The sequence below is a fragment of the Plecotus auritus genome, assembly GCF_963455305.1.
Source record: "Plecotus auritus genome assembly, chromosome: 2".
Taxonomy (NCBI): Eukaryota; Metazoa; Chordata; class Mammalia; order Chiroptera; family Vespertilionidae; genus Plecotus; species Plecotus auritus.
The window spans coordinates 146,594,415-146,611,374 of record NC_137771.1 but is presented as its reverse complement, the minus strand read 5'-3'; the positions used below and the strand labels follow the sequence as shown (position 1 = coordinate 146,611,374).

At 40.2% G+C, this 16,960-nt stretch overlaps 2 protein-coding genes across 5 annotated transcripts in view; one reads left to right on the top strand and one right to left on the bottom strand.

Moving 5' to 3' along the window:
* Positions 1–11,514, bottom strand: part of FILIP1L (filamin A interacting protein 1 like) — a 337,453-nt gene extending 325,939 nt beyond the window's left edge. Inside the window, exon 1 of the mRNA XM_080654113.1 lies at positions 10,880–11,514. The gene's annotated coding sequence lies outside the window, so the exon portion shown is untranslated. The remainder of the gene's footprint in view (positions 1–10,879) is intronic.
* The window catches only part of CMSS1 (cms1 ribosomal small subunit homolog), a 415,355-nt gene that overhangs the window by 334,189 nt on the left and 64,206 nt on the right, over positions 1–16,960 (top strand). The window contains exon 1 of one of the 4 annotated variants that reach the window (XM_080654115.1): positions 10,883–11,297. The exons of 2 other annotated variants lie outside the window; for them this stretch is intronic. The gene's annotated coding sequence lies outside the window, so the exon portion shown is untranslated. Of the gene's footprint in view, positions 1–10,882; positions 11,298–11,509; positions 11,760–16,960 lie in introns of those variants that run through there. One more of the 4 variants, XM_080654117.1, reaches the window with a different exon arrangement.

Sequence of the window (16,960 nt, the reverse complement as noted above, 5' to 3'; positions counted from 1 at the left end):
ACCCATGCTGTCATTCTAATATTCCTATTAAAATATTTGCCTTTATCTAACTTTCTCTTCATAAAATGGTTTGTATTTGTAGGAAACTTTATGGATGAGTTGTTCCTTGTACTATGGTTAGCTACAGCTATTGTTCTTTTAACCTTGTCTTGGACAGGGTGTTCACAAGAACACTTAACAAGAAGTATTATTTCAGTTTCCTCTAACAGCATACAAATATTGGTGCCTATGTTGCTTTTTCTAAGCCATTTAGTAGATAATGTATTCTCCTACTAAAGATTAAAATAGAAATAACCTATTATTGAATTTGACCAATAATATTGATTTGGGGGTGGCAACATTCGTTTCCAAGTACGCAAAACATGTGCAAATTGTAGAGATTTAGACTAGTAACATCCTTTTTAACACATGTTTTTGAAAACTCAGTTTACCCTCCAAAAAGGCTTTTTTTTTTTTTTTTTTACCATTTACAATTCCTGTCTTAACAACTCCATAGCCTACAAGTAAGACTAAGATGTGATTAAAATGTCAACTAATTCTGATGAAAAAGGGAATTACAGGAAAGCTAAGTAATCACTGAAAAGGGTAGTTAAATGGCTGTAAGATTAACCATTTTTAACCTAACACACAGCATTTCTCATGTATCCTTTAAGCAACACTGACAAGGTATTTCCTGGAGATTAATGACAGTCCAAGTTAATGGCCTGGGGGAAGGTCATTAATCCTTACACAAAGGTAGTTTGGAAAGTAGAAATGAAAAACAACTGCTAGCTCAAGATGATGGCATCCCAGGAGACGTTTCAGATTAGTTCCTTTTTCAGAAGCCCATACTTGCTCCTGTTCTCACTCTCCCTTCTCCATACGACATACCTCAGACTTAGGTTTTCATCCACCTCGGATGCAATTAAGCTTTTGAAAGTGCCTTGTAATCTCTCTTTCACCAAACAAAACCCTATTTATCAATGAGCTTTCTCACTTAAAACTCACCTTGGAAGTCATTCATTTTACATAGCTTTTCATCATCAGACTTATTTTATTGGTTTGGAAAGAATTGTGCTTGGGAGTCTAGAAATCAAGGCAGTCAGAATATATCTTCTGGGGTTTTGATCAGAAATATATATGTGTGCTGTAAGATATGCAAAAAATATGAAATTACTGTATCAGTGGTAGGCTGGGATCCATGGAACAATCAGACCTAGACACTTCAGTAAATCAGAAGAGGTTAACTCTTCAAAGGGACACACAAACAAGTTGGTATAATCAGGATACCATTACAAGCAGAAGTACAACCTTCCAGACTGGAATATCCCAGAGATGTATACTTGCAGGTGATGATGTCAGACTTTTACGAAGTTAGGTCTCCTTCAGGCCAGCCTAGGCTGCACCCATTCTGCATGTTGGCTGACCTGGGTCTGTTCCAATGACCTTCCCCTCTGGCCAGATTTAGTAACCTCAGGATTATGCAAGATACAGCATGACCTCTGGAGCAAGAAGGACTCTTTAGAGATAGCAGGAAATGGTGGCAAAGGGTCTGTAGTCACCCTGTGAATAACTGTCTTTAAAAACCCCACTTTGGCTCAAAGAGCCGTGGAGAGCTAAAGAATGATCTTAGTTGAAAAGGAGATCTGCCTTTGTGCATGGGCATCCTCATTCGTAACTTTGCTTCTCTGGTAAGGGTTGTAGGACCCAGAAGCTCACACCCTTGCCTGTGCTCGGGCATGCTGCTCGCCTTCCTGCTGAGAATGTAAGCTTCCTGGGGAATCCTTCAGATGAGTTCAACCTCATCTGATTCCTGCATGTGGTATCTGACTGGTTGTTCCACTAATCCTGAGCTATACTCTGATTCCTGTAGTATATGCTCACATTTAGAAAACTTTAAATAACTGAGGTTATTTTGCTGCTTAAAAAGAAAAAAAAAAAGCTACAGTTGGTCCTCTATAACTACACGTTGCTCATCCCCCAATTCAACCAAGCACAGATAGAAAATACTCTTAAGAAAAATGTTACACTGTTGCTGATGTACTATTGTAGTTAGACCTATGATGGTTGCATCTGTCCTTAATGTGTAGAGATGGTTTTTCTTGTCATTTTGCCAAACAATACAGTATAACAACTATTTACATAGCATTTACATTGTATTAGGCATTATAAGTAATCTAGAGATGATTTAAAGTATATAGGAGGATGTGCATAGGATATATACAAATACTATACCATCCTATATAATAAAAGCCTAATATGCTAAGTGTCCGACTGTTCATTCAACCATTTTACCAATTGCTATGACCACCAGGGGGCAGATGCTCCAACCGGTAGATTAGCTTGCTGCTGGGGTCTGGCCAATCGGGACTGGGTGAGGCAGGCCGGACACGCCCTGGAGCCCTCCCACAGTCCCTCCCCAGCCCTGATCATGCACCAGTGGGGTCCCTTGGCCTGGCCTGTGCCCTCTCATAAGCCAGGACCTCGGGGGATGTCAGAGAGCTGGTTCCGGCCCAATCTCCGCAGGCCAGGCTGAGGGACCCCACCGGTGCACGAATCTATGCATCGGGCCTCTAGTTTTATATAAGAGACTTGAGCATATGCAGATTTTTGTGTCCTCGGTGGTCCTGGAACCAATCCCCTGTGGATAGTGAGGTATAATTGTACTGAAAATTAGTAAGGTAACTGAAGTGTGCTAAAGGAAACTCCAAGAAAAATGTTTTCTGGTCAGTGGGGCAAAGGGTAGAAATGCGAAAGCCCCATTAAAATGGCAACTGGCATTTTGCCACTAGCATGTATCTGATCTAACTCTGAAAGCATTAAATACTTGTATATTTTGAAACACAGCCAAGAGATGTAAATTTGTAGCTACCAATTCAAACTGAAATACTATTTTAGGTTCTTCCATAGTGTCAAAAAAATTATTATTTATATACAGATTAGTTCCACTAGACCTGGCTGGACCTTTTGAGCTCTCTGCAACTGAAATTGCCTTGTACAAATGAACTATCCAGATGTGGATGAGAATATAATAATAGAATTCTCGCTGAAACAACTAGACTGTTTAGGTCATGATTGTAGTTTTATGATACCATCTGGGAAAATTACTAAATACATATGAATTTGGGGTAAATTAAAGTTTTTCTCGCTTCAGTAGGCATTCAGTAGGCCTCTTTCAGTAATTTGCAGGTACTGGAATTTCCTGGTCACTTTGTTTACTTTAAGGGCATCCGCTTCACCATTGCTGGAGAGAGACAAGAGACTGGTGGCAAACAGCAGTGGGTGAAATGATCTCTATGTGACATGATTGGAAGAGTCTTTGTACTTAGTTAAAGATATTACAGAATGAAAAAAAAAAGAAAAGAAGAGTGATGGGTCTACAGCCGTCATAGTTTGAGCTGCAGCCTTCCTTTCACACATTGGGCAGGTATCTAATGCATCAGTACAGTCTTTCTGAAATCTGACCTAACCACTTAACATCAGGATAGTAGAACTTGCTAGTTTGTGTACAAATACTGTCTTTCCAAATTAGGAAAGAACAAGTAAAGCCCTGTGGAAGTGCCTTGTTTTAAAAGGAGTCATTTAATGCTCTCCCATTAACATTCTCCCAAGGTAGAGTTATATAATTACTGCTACATGGGGGAAGTCATTTCCCATTCTGAAATAATTTACACACATTTAGGAATTTCATTGTCTCCTCAGAATCCTCTGGGCTGTGAGCCCAGAAGTTTTCACTTTGTGAGTGTGGAAGTTTCATTACATGATTTAAATTTTATGGAGCAAAATAATTGGGAGGGGGTGGAAGGGAGAATTAGTCACTTGACTATGGCTAGAGAATCTCAGGAAAGATAGATATTTCTATCTTTAACATAGATTAAGGAAATTAATGGTTTGCTTTAAATAATCAATTTTCTGGGTTTTTGTTTTATTTTGTTTTAAATGCCAAAACCACAAAATTTGGCATTTTTAAATTCATACCTGTATGTGGGTGTGTAGTGTTTAAAGTAGTGGTTCTTAGGGTCCCAAAGACAACATGTCATTCAGATGTTAGGTTCCTTAGTTTCTAGATGATGTTTCTAGCCCCAGTGTTCTTAATTTTGTCCAAGGAATCCAAAGTTTTGTGTCTGTATGTGTTCTGGGCCTTGTAGCATTTATTCATTTCTCAGAAGTACCTGTCATACCACTTTTTTTTGTTAACATTTTTATTGATTTCAGAGAGAAAGGGAGAGGGAGAGAGAGATAGAAACATCAATGATGAGAAACATCGATTGACTGCCACCTGCACGCTCCCTACTGGGGATCAAGCCCACAGCCTGGGCATGTGCCCTTGACTAGAATCCAACCTGGGACCCTTCAGTCCACAGGCTGACGCTCTATCCACTGAGCCAAACCAGCTATGGCCATACTACTTTTTCAAGATAGAATTTTGTTAGACCCAATCTATGCCACCATGGTGGGAGTTTTCTGTCTTAATAATAATAGCTCCTGATTGTTGAACATTTGTGTGCCACTAATTGTACTTAACACTTTATATTTCTCATTTTATTGCTCCCAACAAGGAAAGTACAGTTATTATCTCCATTTTATGATTGAGGAATCTGAAAGCTTTGAAAGTTTAAGTAACTTGAAGATCACACAGAACAGGAATTAGAACCCATGATGCCATCTGGGGAAGCCCATGCTCTTAGGCATTATGTATTATAATAAAAACATTCATTTATTGGTTTAGTTTTAACTGGGATTTTGTCTGATATTTCTATATTCAAACAGCCCTTAGTATGTTCTAGTGGTTGAACATTGCTCCTTATCTAGATGCTACTATGTTATAATTCCAAGATCAACACTGGATTGTAGGGCCCAGAAAGTGCCTAGCATTTATTTGTTACATGAATAAACCAATGAATAAATGTTTGTCCTTCCCAAACATGACCAGGGCCATCTTTTTTCGTGATACTCTCCCATAGCGAGTGTAGGCTGTGATGGTGGTGGCAGCGGGGTGATGACTCTTGCTTTTAACAGAAACCATACCACGCATGCAATAATGTCTACTGACCATTAAAATGAACTGATTTTCCCTTGTAATTGTGTATTTGTCAGAAGCCAGCAGTCTTTGGCCAGTTTTTCAACACAGCATTTGGGAGGCAGCTACATGGGGTTTTTGCCTGTGGCTTTTTCCATCAGACCATGCAATTTTGACAGTGTTACAGGAGAGTAATTAGAGAGTTGAATTTCTGTAGCTTGATCACTTTTAACTATCTCTAGAAAAAGAGGTGTCTTTCTCTGCAACTAACTAGTTCTGAGACTTTGGGGAAACACACGGGCCTCAATTCTTCATCTGTGTAATGACAAGTGGGGGTGGACTATATCAGTTGTTTGTCACGGATTCTTTTTCCTTTGTTTATTTTAGTACCCTAAAATTCCTGTTTTTATCTTTTCTCACTGAAAATCTCTGCAAGCACTCAGTACATCAACATGAAAGCAGAATATGTGGATTGAAGTTTGCAATGGAAGGCTTTTTTTTTTTTTTAAATATATTTTATTGATTTTTTACAGAGAGGAAGGGAGAGGGATAGAGAGTTAGAAACATCGATGAGAGAGAAACATCGATCAGCTGCCTCCTGCACACCTCCCACTGGAGATGTGCCCGCAACCAAGGTACATGCCCTTGACCAGAATCGAACCTGGGACCCTTCAGTCCGCAGGCCAACGCTCTATCCACTGAGCCAAACCGGTTTCGGCTGCAATGGAAGGCTTTTAATGTAGAGCCACATAGATAGTGATTCTTAACATCGTTTTTGCATTTATTTTATTAAGGTATGATTTACATGTAGTAAAGTTCACCTTGTAGAGTGTACAATCCTACAAATTTGTCAACTCATACAATCATATAACCATGGAAGCAGTCAGGACATAAAACTGGAATGAACAATTCCAGTTCCAGTGCATGTGTATCTGGTGGATCATTAGAGAATAGTTTCAACAGACGGGGAAGACCTATATAAATGTTACAGGGATTTACAAATGCTTAGCTTAAAACATTTTTTAAAAAATTTTTGTTTTGTACTGCCTTTTCTTTTGTTTCAGCTCTATGTAGCATCAGAGAGTGGGGTGAGTCTTAGAGGATATTTTTCTCTAATTGTCAAAGTTCAAGAAGGAAATTACAGTTTGATATTGTCAGACGATCCTGGATATCCATAATATGCTGGTATCCTTGTCCGCAATATTCTACGTAAAATAAGTAGAATATAGGGCCTTAGCACAAATAGTTACAGATAGTTCTAACTCTAGCCAAATGGCCTTATTTATTTTTTTATATTTTTAACCGAAAATTGCCAAACAAAAATTATGATGGAAAATAACAGTGATTTTTTTTTTAAATTCATCTCCTAAAAACTAATTTTATTTAAGGAACAAGTCTCCATCTCAATAACATACTTTTTTAACTTAATATAAAGTTATTTTTGCATTGGTTGGGGTGATATACAGTAATAATGTTTTTAAATTCTGAACTACTAAGTGCACCTGCTTAGAATCTGAAACTGAAATGGAAAGTACAAGGCTTAACCCTGCATGCTCCCTGATCAAATGCAAAGGTTCTTAAAATAGCTTCCTGTGAAGATGTTCAGAGCAGCTGAAAACCAAGATGTTGGTGTCCCTCGTCACAACCTGGTAGTTTAATACCAGGGCTCAGAGGCAGCTGCCTCTGCCTCTTTGTTTCCAGGCCAGGAGCTGCAGCTCTAAGGAGAAGCACAGAAGCAGCCTCTGCCTTGTCCACCTCAATATCCTCCCTGAATGCTACTTCCCTAGTGAAGGGATTGTCCCTAGACCCATCATGAAGACCTACGACATTCATTTTTAGCCATCAGTACAACAGAAAAGTAGCTTCAAGTTTCCAAACAATTGCAGCAAACTTTAAATAGGTAGACAATAAATTCCAGGGAAAATGTAAGGAAGAAATGAAGTCTTGTGTATTTGATTGGTCATGGCTAGTACCCGATAGTACTAACTGTGTCTGGTATCCTACACACTGTTACCCTCAGCAGCTTAGTTACAGCTGATCAGTGTGCTCTCTCAAAATATATCAAAAAGACCTCCTCTCCCACGAAGACTGCTCTGTTCAGCTCCGCCTATCTTTTTTTTTTTTTTAATATATTTTATTGATTTTTTACAGAGAGGAAGGAAGAGGGATAGAGAACTAGAAACATCGATGAGAGAGAAACATCGATCAGCTGCCTCTTGCACACCTCCTACTGGGGATGTGCCCGCAACCAAGTTACATGCCCTTGACCGGGATCAAACCTGGGACCCTTCAGTCCGCAGGCTGATGCTCTATCCACTGAGCCAAACCGGTATTGGCTGCTCCACCTATTTTGATATGGCTCTCAGTTGGCCATGCTTTTCCATTTTTCCATGTAGAGAATGTTTTCCTGTGATGTTCTCTCTACCCATGATGAACTGCTTTTTTCAAGGCCCACTTATGCTTCCACCAGAAGCAGGACCTAGACTGGGTGGGCAGTAGCACTGATCTGATGAGACAGTGTTTTATGTTGCCCGGCTGGTGGTAGCACTCACTAACAGTCTAAAACTCCACTTGCATTTACATACAGGTGAATATACTATACTGTTTCTATCCAAAAAAATAAATAAATAAAGTGAGGAAGGAAGGAAGGAAGGAAGGAAGGAAGGAAGGAAGGAAGGAAGGAAGGAAGGAAGGAAGGAAAGGGGAGTAGGAAGGAAGGAAAGTAGGAGGGAAGAAGAGAAAGAGGCAGTAGCTTTTACCTCTTTTAGCAACTAAACTGATTTTTCAAGAGCCAGAGGAAGGAACTGCAGGGTGAGTACCCAGAAGGGAAATGGAGGCAGGAAGAGGATGTGTGTAGGGAAGCCAGAAACTCTCTTCTAGTGGCATAGTTTCCAGTGTCTGCTTCCACCTCAAGCAGTAGGTAGGAGCTGTGAGTACTCATGTTGAAAACTCAGAATTTTTCTAGTCTTTCATTTGAGAAATTACTTAATGACACTGTGCATTAGAGAGAAGTTAGCTGGGCTAGTCTCTTCAACAACTAAAACCTAGTTTTTCACCTGCTGAACAAGGAATAATACCTGCCTTTCCTTTTGTGTGGGGTAACCATAGGATCAAGTGAGTGACTGATACTGAAATTCCATAAACAATGTAAAGCACTTCATTGGCATAAAATGACATTGATGTTATGATTGATGCCCTCATAACATCTCCTCCACCAAGGTGAGAAACACAGGACGGCCACTCTTTCAGATGCAGCCTCCAGTGACTGCCCAATTCTCTCAGACAGATTAGACAGAGACATCTTGAACTTCCATCACATTTGAATCCTAGATAGCTATGAGACTATAGTACCAACTTTGTTCTAATGTCTTCCTTAGGGACTTCCTGTCTGACCCAATTCTAAATGAACAACCTACCAGTATGGGAGCCTTTTATGTAATATCTGTAGTTTAAAGCAGCAGAAATGTCAGTATCCTTCAAGAAGGAGCAGGAACTTGCACTACTATGTATATTCGAACTTGACTATTTGATTTAGTCTGTGGCCTTGTCTCCAATTCTCACAGACACTGAATAACCTTTATAAAGTAGAAAAACATAATTGGGGGGGGGGGTCCTTAAGTTTCCTTTTTATCAGAAATGAGGGAGCAGACACTTACCTGGTAAACAATATGAACAATACAGAGGTTCAAATCACCAGTAATTGGACCCTCTGTGAAGATTCCTACACTCGAGATGTGGAAACCATATTTGCCTAATTCACTGCTGCATCCCAAAAATCCCAGCACATAGTAAGCACTCTAAAACATTTGCTGAATGAAGAAACAAATGAGAAAACAAATTAAGCCCTTTACTATAAAAGTGCTCCCCCTAATTATAATGAAACAGGAAAAAAAATTAATTTTGTGCTCAGCATGAATTCCTATTAAATACTGGTGGTCAGTAGTTCAAGCAACAAACATTTTAAAAATGTTTTAATGCAACATTTTAGAAAAACAAGGCATGTATTTCTGTGGTAATGAAAATTTTGATTTAAAACAAAGGATAATATGGACTCTTCTGAAGAGAGACTACAGGGCCCTTTACTTTTAGTCTTTTCCCATCCTTAGAAACTAAACTCTTTTTTTAAATTGTACTTCTTTGTTTATAATCAATACTGTACTTTGCCCCAGAATTTTACCAATTTTTTTTTACATTGGTTATCATAAAAACCCAAACCCACATTGCTTTGGGAAATTATTTGGAAAATTCTCATCAGCGTAGACCTGCCTTAATTGCCCTACATATTTGTTTGAAAAAAGTAGAAATAACCCCTCAACATTATCTGCCTTTAAAATTTTTCAGTAGCAAATAGCTCTTAAATTATTTATGCTGATATTTAATTAAATATTATGGGAGTTTCATAATACTGTCAACTGATTCTATGGAGATATATTTACTTGGAATATTGGTTTTTGAGGCATAGAAAATTGATACAGGCACACCTCAGAGATATTGTGGTTCAATTTCAGACCACTGCAATAAAGCAAGTATCATACTAAAGTGAGTTGTCACCTTTTTGTTGGTGGAGGGAGGGTCTTGCCTTAAATTTGTTTTAAAACACACACACACACACACACACACAATATCTGTGAAGTGCAATAAAGCAAAGCACAATAAAACAAGGTATACCTGTATCTTAGAAAGTGTCATTGTAGGAAAAGCATTTTTTTTTGCAGCTGGAGGAATATTGCCTTAATTTGAGAGAATTCTCTCCAGCAGTACGATATTCTATGCCCTCCTTTATACAGGCCTGGTGCAAACATGGAGCATGGTGAATGTAGTTAAGCAATACAGGGTTGGGAAAAAGTTGGTTTACCCATTGGTTGTTCCTAATACAAGAATAAACTGTTTTACATACTGACAACTGTAAACCTACTTTTGCCCACCCCTGTATATTCATTGCACCTCTTGTAATCCTTCTTGAGACTTGCACAGATATCAGGGGGCGGTGGGGAGAGATATGTGAACATCTGTCATTATGAAGAGAAAAAGCAATGATTATATCAAGTATTATAGCTGACATATTTATATTCTCTGTTGACGGGGGCTCCAGTATTCAAAACTATGCAGTCACCCTAATTGACTAATACTCCCATTGAGCAAGTGCAATGAGCAGAACTTTCTCTGGTATTATTTGGCGCAATCCAGCATCATTTCCTATTGACACTTAGATGTGATGTGCAGTGGATATCCAATCATGTTCTTTGAGGTGATAGCTAACCACCACCACTACCCCCCAGGACCTTCCAAAAATCCTGCCTCAAAAGTCTGCTTCTGTTCTCTGTCTCCCATTCACCAAATCTTAGCATTAAAGAAATGGGAACAAAAATAAAGAAGGTACTCTAGTTGCCATTTTATGTTAGTTTCTTCTGTCTTTCCATGAAAAGAGAATTCCTCCTCTCCAATCTTGCCTATCCAGTATAATTTTCCATTTTCATCACATCATGATGGTTCTGAAATTATGTATTGATCACTCACATCAGTTTATAAAATCAAGCTATTAACAATGAAAGTTTTTTGCCCAAACCATTTTTTAACTTTGTAACCATTTGTCTTACTCTTAAGAGGAGAACTATTTAAAATTTCATTTTGGTTTTCTTGCATGCCTACCATTTTGGCAAAAGTAATTGTCAGGATAGTTCTATTTTGCAAGCAGCTCTTACTCATATTAGTCTAAAAATCATCATCATCATAAACTCTTAATCATACCTGAGATTACTGCATCCCCTTGATTATATCCAGAAGATCCTGCTTCTGGAGAGCAGTGTTGGCAATTCCCGGGTGTTGGATTACACAGAAACATCCCCAAAGCCTGTCCTCAGAAGCAATTGGGACACTTACCTCACCGCACAGGCACCTTTGCTTGATCACACCCAGCAGTCCTCTCTTATTCCACCAAAATCCAGTAGTGGAATCCAAGTACCAGCACCAATGTTTTCTTCTTTTCTTTTTGCACACTCTCTCAGTTTTCGTTCTGGGGGCTTCAAAGCCACGGAGTATTTGCAACCAGGGGCCACTGACAGTTCTGTAAAGGAGAGGCAGTGAGGAGCCCAACACTAACTGGGCCCAAACACTAAATATAACCCTCTTCACTCGCCGGCCAGCGTCCTTCATACTCTGAAGACAGGCGACCTTGCAGAATCCCTCACCCCACGGCTTGCCAGTCTCCACGGAAGAAAGGGCCTAACTGGACTGGGCTGCGGGATGAGGTGACCCAAAAGCCAGGAGCCATCTGCCCAGAGAAGACAAGTAGCGGCAGGTATAGGCTCTGTGAGTGAGTGTGTGTGTGTGTGTGTGTTTGCATGCCTGTGCCCAGCAGCTGCTCTTCAGATTAGAAGACACCACTCTTTGGCAGGCAGCTCTGAAACACCCTCTTGGGTAATTTCAAATTCATGTGCACATCTTGGCTGAGAGAAGAAACCTCCCAGTCACAACCTGAGTCCCCTTCTCTGCCCTGTCACTGCCCCAAATACACTGAGAACCACAAACAAGCAGCAGTGCCAGCATCTTAGAAACAGAGGCCCAGATGGACATTCAATTGCACCTCATTCTGTACCCTGCAACCATGAACCGATGCAGCCTTGCTTGAGATTTTTTACGTAACAAGGGCATGACCTCTTTGACAGCCATAACCCAAGGCACTGGAGAGAGTCGGTGTTATTAACGCTGTGTTGAACTTGAACTTGAATGCCTGCCTGTTCCGTTCACTGTCACATGAGATGTGAGTACCAAGTGCTGAGCAAACTTTAGAGCAGCATCCAAATGTGTGGTGGTATTTATTATTCCAGTGTTTGTTTTATTTTACTCTGGTATTAAGAGAAATCTCACATATTAGATTGCTAAAATTTGAAGAATCTAAATTTCTCTAAGTGCCATCACTTGGTCCAACTGGAGTAGGAGGGGCAGAAAAAAGGAACTTGCTCATTTTTTCAGCAAGTGTGTATTGAGTCACTTGTTAGGTAGCAGGTCCTCTGCCAGACAAACCCACTACCGACCAGTGCTCAATCTGTGAATTCTTATGTAATCTGTACAGCATTCCTTTAAATTAGTCCTGTATTGGTGACCAAATAAGAAAAACAATATATGTTGATATACAGTATGTGTGTTTATATTTTTCTGAATCAATTTATATACGTTAGTATTAGTATTCTAGAAGATAAATACAATCTTCTACATAACCACAGCATGACAATCAAATTCAGTAATTTAACATTGATACAATATTAATTTCTAGTTCACGATTCCCATTCCATTTTTCACCAAATGTCTCAATAATAATATCTTTTATAGGGGAAAAATTACTTTTTTTCTGTGGTCTAGGATTATGTGTTACATTTAGTTGTCAAGGGTCTCCTTTAATTTTAAACAGTCCTGCAGCCTTTCCTTAAAGTGACTTGACATTTTGGAAGAGTAAAATGTGCCTCAATTTAGGGTTGTGTGATGTTTCCTCAATAAGTCTGAGTTTGTGCATTTTTTGCAGCAATACTAGAGAAGCAATGCTTCTTGGTTAATCATATCAGGAGACTCATAAATGGAGTTTGTCCATACCAGCCCTACTTGGTTAAGGTGGCATCTGCCAGATTTCTCTCCTTCGCAATTAATAAATATTTTGTGGGAAGACAGTTAAATTATGTAAATATATTGCTCCTAAATAAACTGTCTACTGCAGGAAGAGCTTTCCCTTCTCCCCTGTTTATTTTTGTATTTATCTATATCAATATGCACGTGTGGATTCCTATTTTAGTCAGTAGACTATAAAACATTAATATCATTATTTATTTCGATGCCTAGATTATCTCAGATTTGGCCGGTGGGGGCCCTTCAAGCTGTGTTCTTTGAACACTTTCTTGCTTTCTGGCACAAGAAAATGTCCCAAGTGCATCTTATACTTTCTCTACTGAGCCCTGGAATTAGCCACATTTTCTGGAAGAACTGGGTCCTTTATGGAAAATCTTATATGGAAATGGAGATCTGGGCATTGGGTGTGCTCACTGACCTAAAATGTTCCCATTGCTTTCAGGCCCTCTCAACCAAAAGAACTGGGAAATAGACACACACACACACACACGCACACACACACACACACACACACACACAGAGCCATATCTGTTTCTCTGTCTATCTCTATTACATACAGTGAAAGTACATTGATAGCTCCAGTTACAATCTAATGCCATAGACATTCTAGCTTTTTACCTTTTCCACATTTGTAACTTCCTTCACTTACAATGCTTTCTGTTATTCTCAGACTCTTTATTTATTCGCTCATTGCCCTGTGTGTAACCAGTCTTCCCACCCTGACAGCTCCTTTCTTGGTCCTGACAGTTTTCAGCTCCATCAGTCCTAATACCTCTAGGAAAGAGACTGGCTTCTCTAAAGGTTCATATTCCTGCCTACTCAAGGGCAACCAAATAAAGGGAAATATGAAGAAAAAATATTCCTAATCCTTTAGTGGTCATTTTTTCATTGACTCTGAGCTTCCTCCCCTGTGGAGGTTTTGCACTGAAAAGAAGATCACATCTTAGTGCTGTTTGGGCACTAACATTCTGTGAGTCTGTCAGTTGATGGCCTGAAAGTGATCCAGGAAAACCTACCCCTGTGCTTTTTGCTCAACTTTGACTAGCCATTGTTACTACAGATGTCTGGAAGGTGTTGAAAGAGATAGATAGTACAAGTTCTTAAAAATGTGGTGATTTGTTTCTCCTTTTTTGTTTGTTTTGATGAATTGTAAAAAAAAAAAAATTGATAAAAGAAACATGGGGTTCTTGATAGTAGAACTGGATCACAGGACCTCAGAGACAGCTCTCTGTGTCTGCCTCACATTTTCTTGTCCCAGGTTCCAGATCCCATCCTTCCCACTGTCCTCTCCCCACCCTGGGTGGACTGTGTTCCTCCATGGTATTCCCAAGGCACCCAGAGCTTAACCACACCTTATCCTCAGTCGCACTTCATTGCAATTGCCAGCATACTCGTCTCTCCCGATAGCCCGGGAGTTCCCGGAGAGTGGAGTGCGCCTCCCAACATCGTGGCCCCGGCCCCAGCACACAGCCAGTGCACAATAAATATGCACTGACTGGAGAAGCTGTCACTGACCACTTAGACCAAGTGGACAAAGGAAAGAAGCAACCCTAGAGGAAAGCAAAGTTGGAACAGCATCTCACTGAACTGGAAGGTAAAGAAATAAGGAAAACACACATTAAACCTATCAGTCATTTTTAAATTCCAGGGTTTTAAACTTTTTTTCTAACAGACATTTTACTAGCAGCAAAATTGACAGATTTAAATGTCACATATTATCCCATCCTTCCTGAGTTCCCTAAGATGGGTTTAATGACCTATACATAAAAATAAAAGGTCTAGACAGCCCACAAAATAGCATCTCCAAATAAAGAAATATTCTTGGGAAAACCTGGTAATTGAGGAGTGCCTCTCTCTTCCTTTGAAACCAACCTGTACACAATGTTTTGGAATTACACATATTGTAGGGTTTCATATTTTTCTAAAGTGAGAATGGTACTAACGGTTTAACTTTGAGAGAGAGGGAGAGAAAGATGAGGAAAACATATTCTTGACCTCAGAATCTTGTTGTTGCAAATAATTTGTACTCTTCAGTTTCCAGGGCCCATTTCTTCATATACTTCAAGAATGCCAAAATACCAGGTGACAGCTGTTTAAACTCATACATTCCTCAAGCATCCTATTTTGATGTCATTATGCAATGCTTTTCTCTTGGCATAGCTGTCATCACTCAGTAGCTTTGTTGATGTATCACGGCATGGCTGTCTTCATTTTTGCACCTATATTGCTCTTTCAAATAGGAACTGGTTCTCTGAAAACTAGAGAAAAAAGGAGAGAAGGAATAATTCCAGCAACATCTCAAGTTGGACCCATGTTTTCTCTTTGGCTAGAAAGTTCCTTTGTAAATAGGAAAATATATGAGTTAGAAGTCTTTTTCTCCTCTTAGCCCTTCTTTTTAAAAATGTTAGTTCACTCTGGTCTTGTTTTCTTTTCTAACTGCACATCTTATCTATTGAGAATTGTATCAGCAGAGAATTTGTTTAAATTTTTTAGCTCTAATCTTGCTTAGTAACTGTTGTCTCTGATAGCCTGGAAGGACAGATGTACACATCTATAAGTACACAATTTTCAGTTCACTTCAACAGATATTTACTGTGTGCCCCCAATTTACCGGGTGCTATGCAAGGTTTGGCGCTATACAGATAAAGTGTTACAACATCAGTCCCTCAAACACTCTAGTAGAAGAAGCACACATCAGAATTCTAATTTTAATGGGCTGGTGTTATAAGGTAGTGCTAAACGTAATTTTGTCTGACTGAACCTGAGCTGCAGGTTGGGGAAGTTGCACAGGGTCGGGGTGGGGTGGAAATACTTGAACTGGACACATTGGGGGAGAGGAATAGATTCCTGCCAGGGGAGCGGTAAGGATAAGGAAATTCTCAGCAGAGGACATGATGGAAGCACAGGGAAGGAGAGCGCATGACGGGTTCAGCAATGGCAAGCTGCTCCATGCCTGGAGGACAGGGTTATGGTGTCCAGCTTTGTGCTAGGTAAAGTACAGTTGTTATTTGCCCCCAGAATGTTAAATACCATAGATGCTTTGATGCTAGATGTAGTAACTCTACTCCACGGGCAATGGGAAACCACCAGAGGCCTTTTGGCAGGAAATCATAGTCAAGGAAGTATAGTGGGAAATGCATAGGGTTTAGAACCAGAAGGCTTTTTGTGGGGACACTGGAATGTTACACCTGAAGAGAAATGTAAGGCTCATCTATTTTTACTTCTTGTTTTACTCACCAAAAGTGTATGACCTGGCTTTAAATTTCATACCAGTGGGTGCTCTATGCCCTACATAAGCCTGAGGAAGGATGCTGGGACCTCAGAGGCCAGCTGTGGGGTGGGGACAAGCAATGGGTGAAGTGCCCCAGCATGGGGACGAGTAGCATAGATTTGGAGCGGGGGAGGGGGGCCCGGGGAGGGGGGGGGGAAGGGGAGCGGGGGCGGGTATTTCAACCCTACAGGGAGAATGTGGGAGAGTGGCTGCAGTATGATTCCATGTGAGCTGCCTAGTTGGGGCCAGATCCCAAGCAATAGCTAGGGAATGGGGATCAGGTGACATGGAAAGACAAGAATTATGCAAGAAAGCTAAACCCCATCCAAATAAACTAGGTGCTGAGCAACTGTCATCCTAGCAATCTTTCTCCTGTTTCCTTGCATTGAGGAAACAGGAGAAAGATTGATCCGAAGGATTGAGCAAATCAGGACTTAATGGAAGAAAGGCTGCTGTGCATCTGGTAGACAAGTACCTGCAGAGAGCATCCCTAGTCAGGAAGGCAATTCTGGGCCTGCTTGCCTGGTATGGATGAGCAGCCTGCCAGACTTGGTCCTCACTGATCAAAGAACCAGACAGGACACAGTCTGAAGACTCAAAATCTTCCCTGTTAGCCACTGGATGGTATTGAGGAGGCAGGGACAGGCACCCAGGCACTTCTGAGTTTCCAAACAACTCAGCTGTTCAGGTCATCCTAGGCCATAGCCAAATGGCAAAGGTGTTCCACTCAGACCAGTTTCACAACAACTTCCCAGGAAAACCTTGTGCTGTCTTTATACTTAAGTGTTCTAGTGCTTGACTTTAAAGTTCATCTGTGATATTTCTTAAGAAACTACATGATACATATATATGAGCAACTCTGCTTTCAACGACAAATATCTTAAAATGAGAAAGATCTAATCCCCCCTATTCAGAATGCATTGTGTGCCAAACCTGGTGGTTTCAAACAATCAATCTGAAAGTTTCTAACTGTAGCCATAAGTTAGGTCTCCATCCTCTCAGCTTCTCAAGTTCAGTCAGGGTGGTCCTGGTTAAAATGAACACATGAAAATCCTCCAACAGAAATAGAAGGT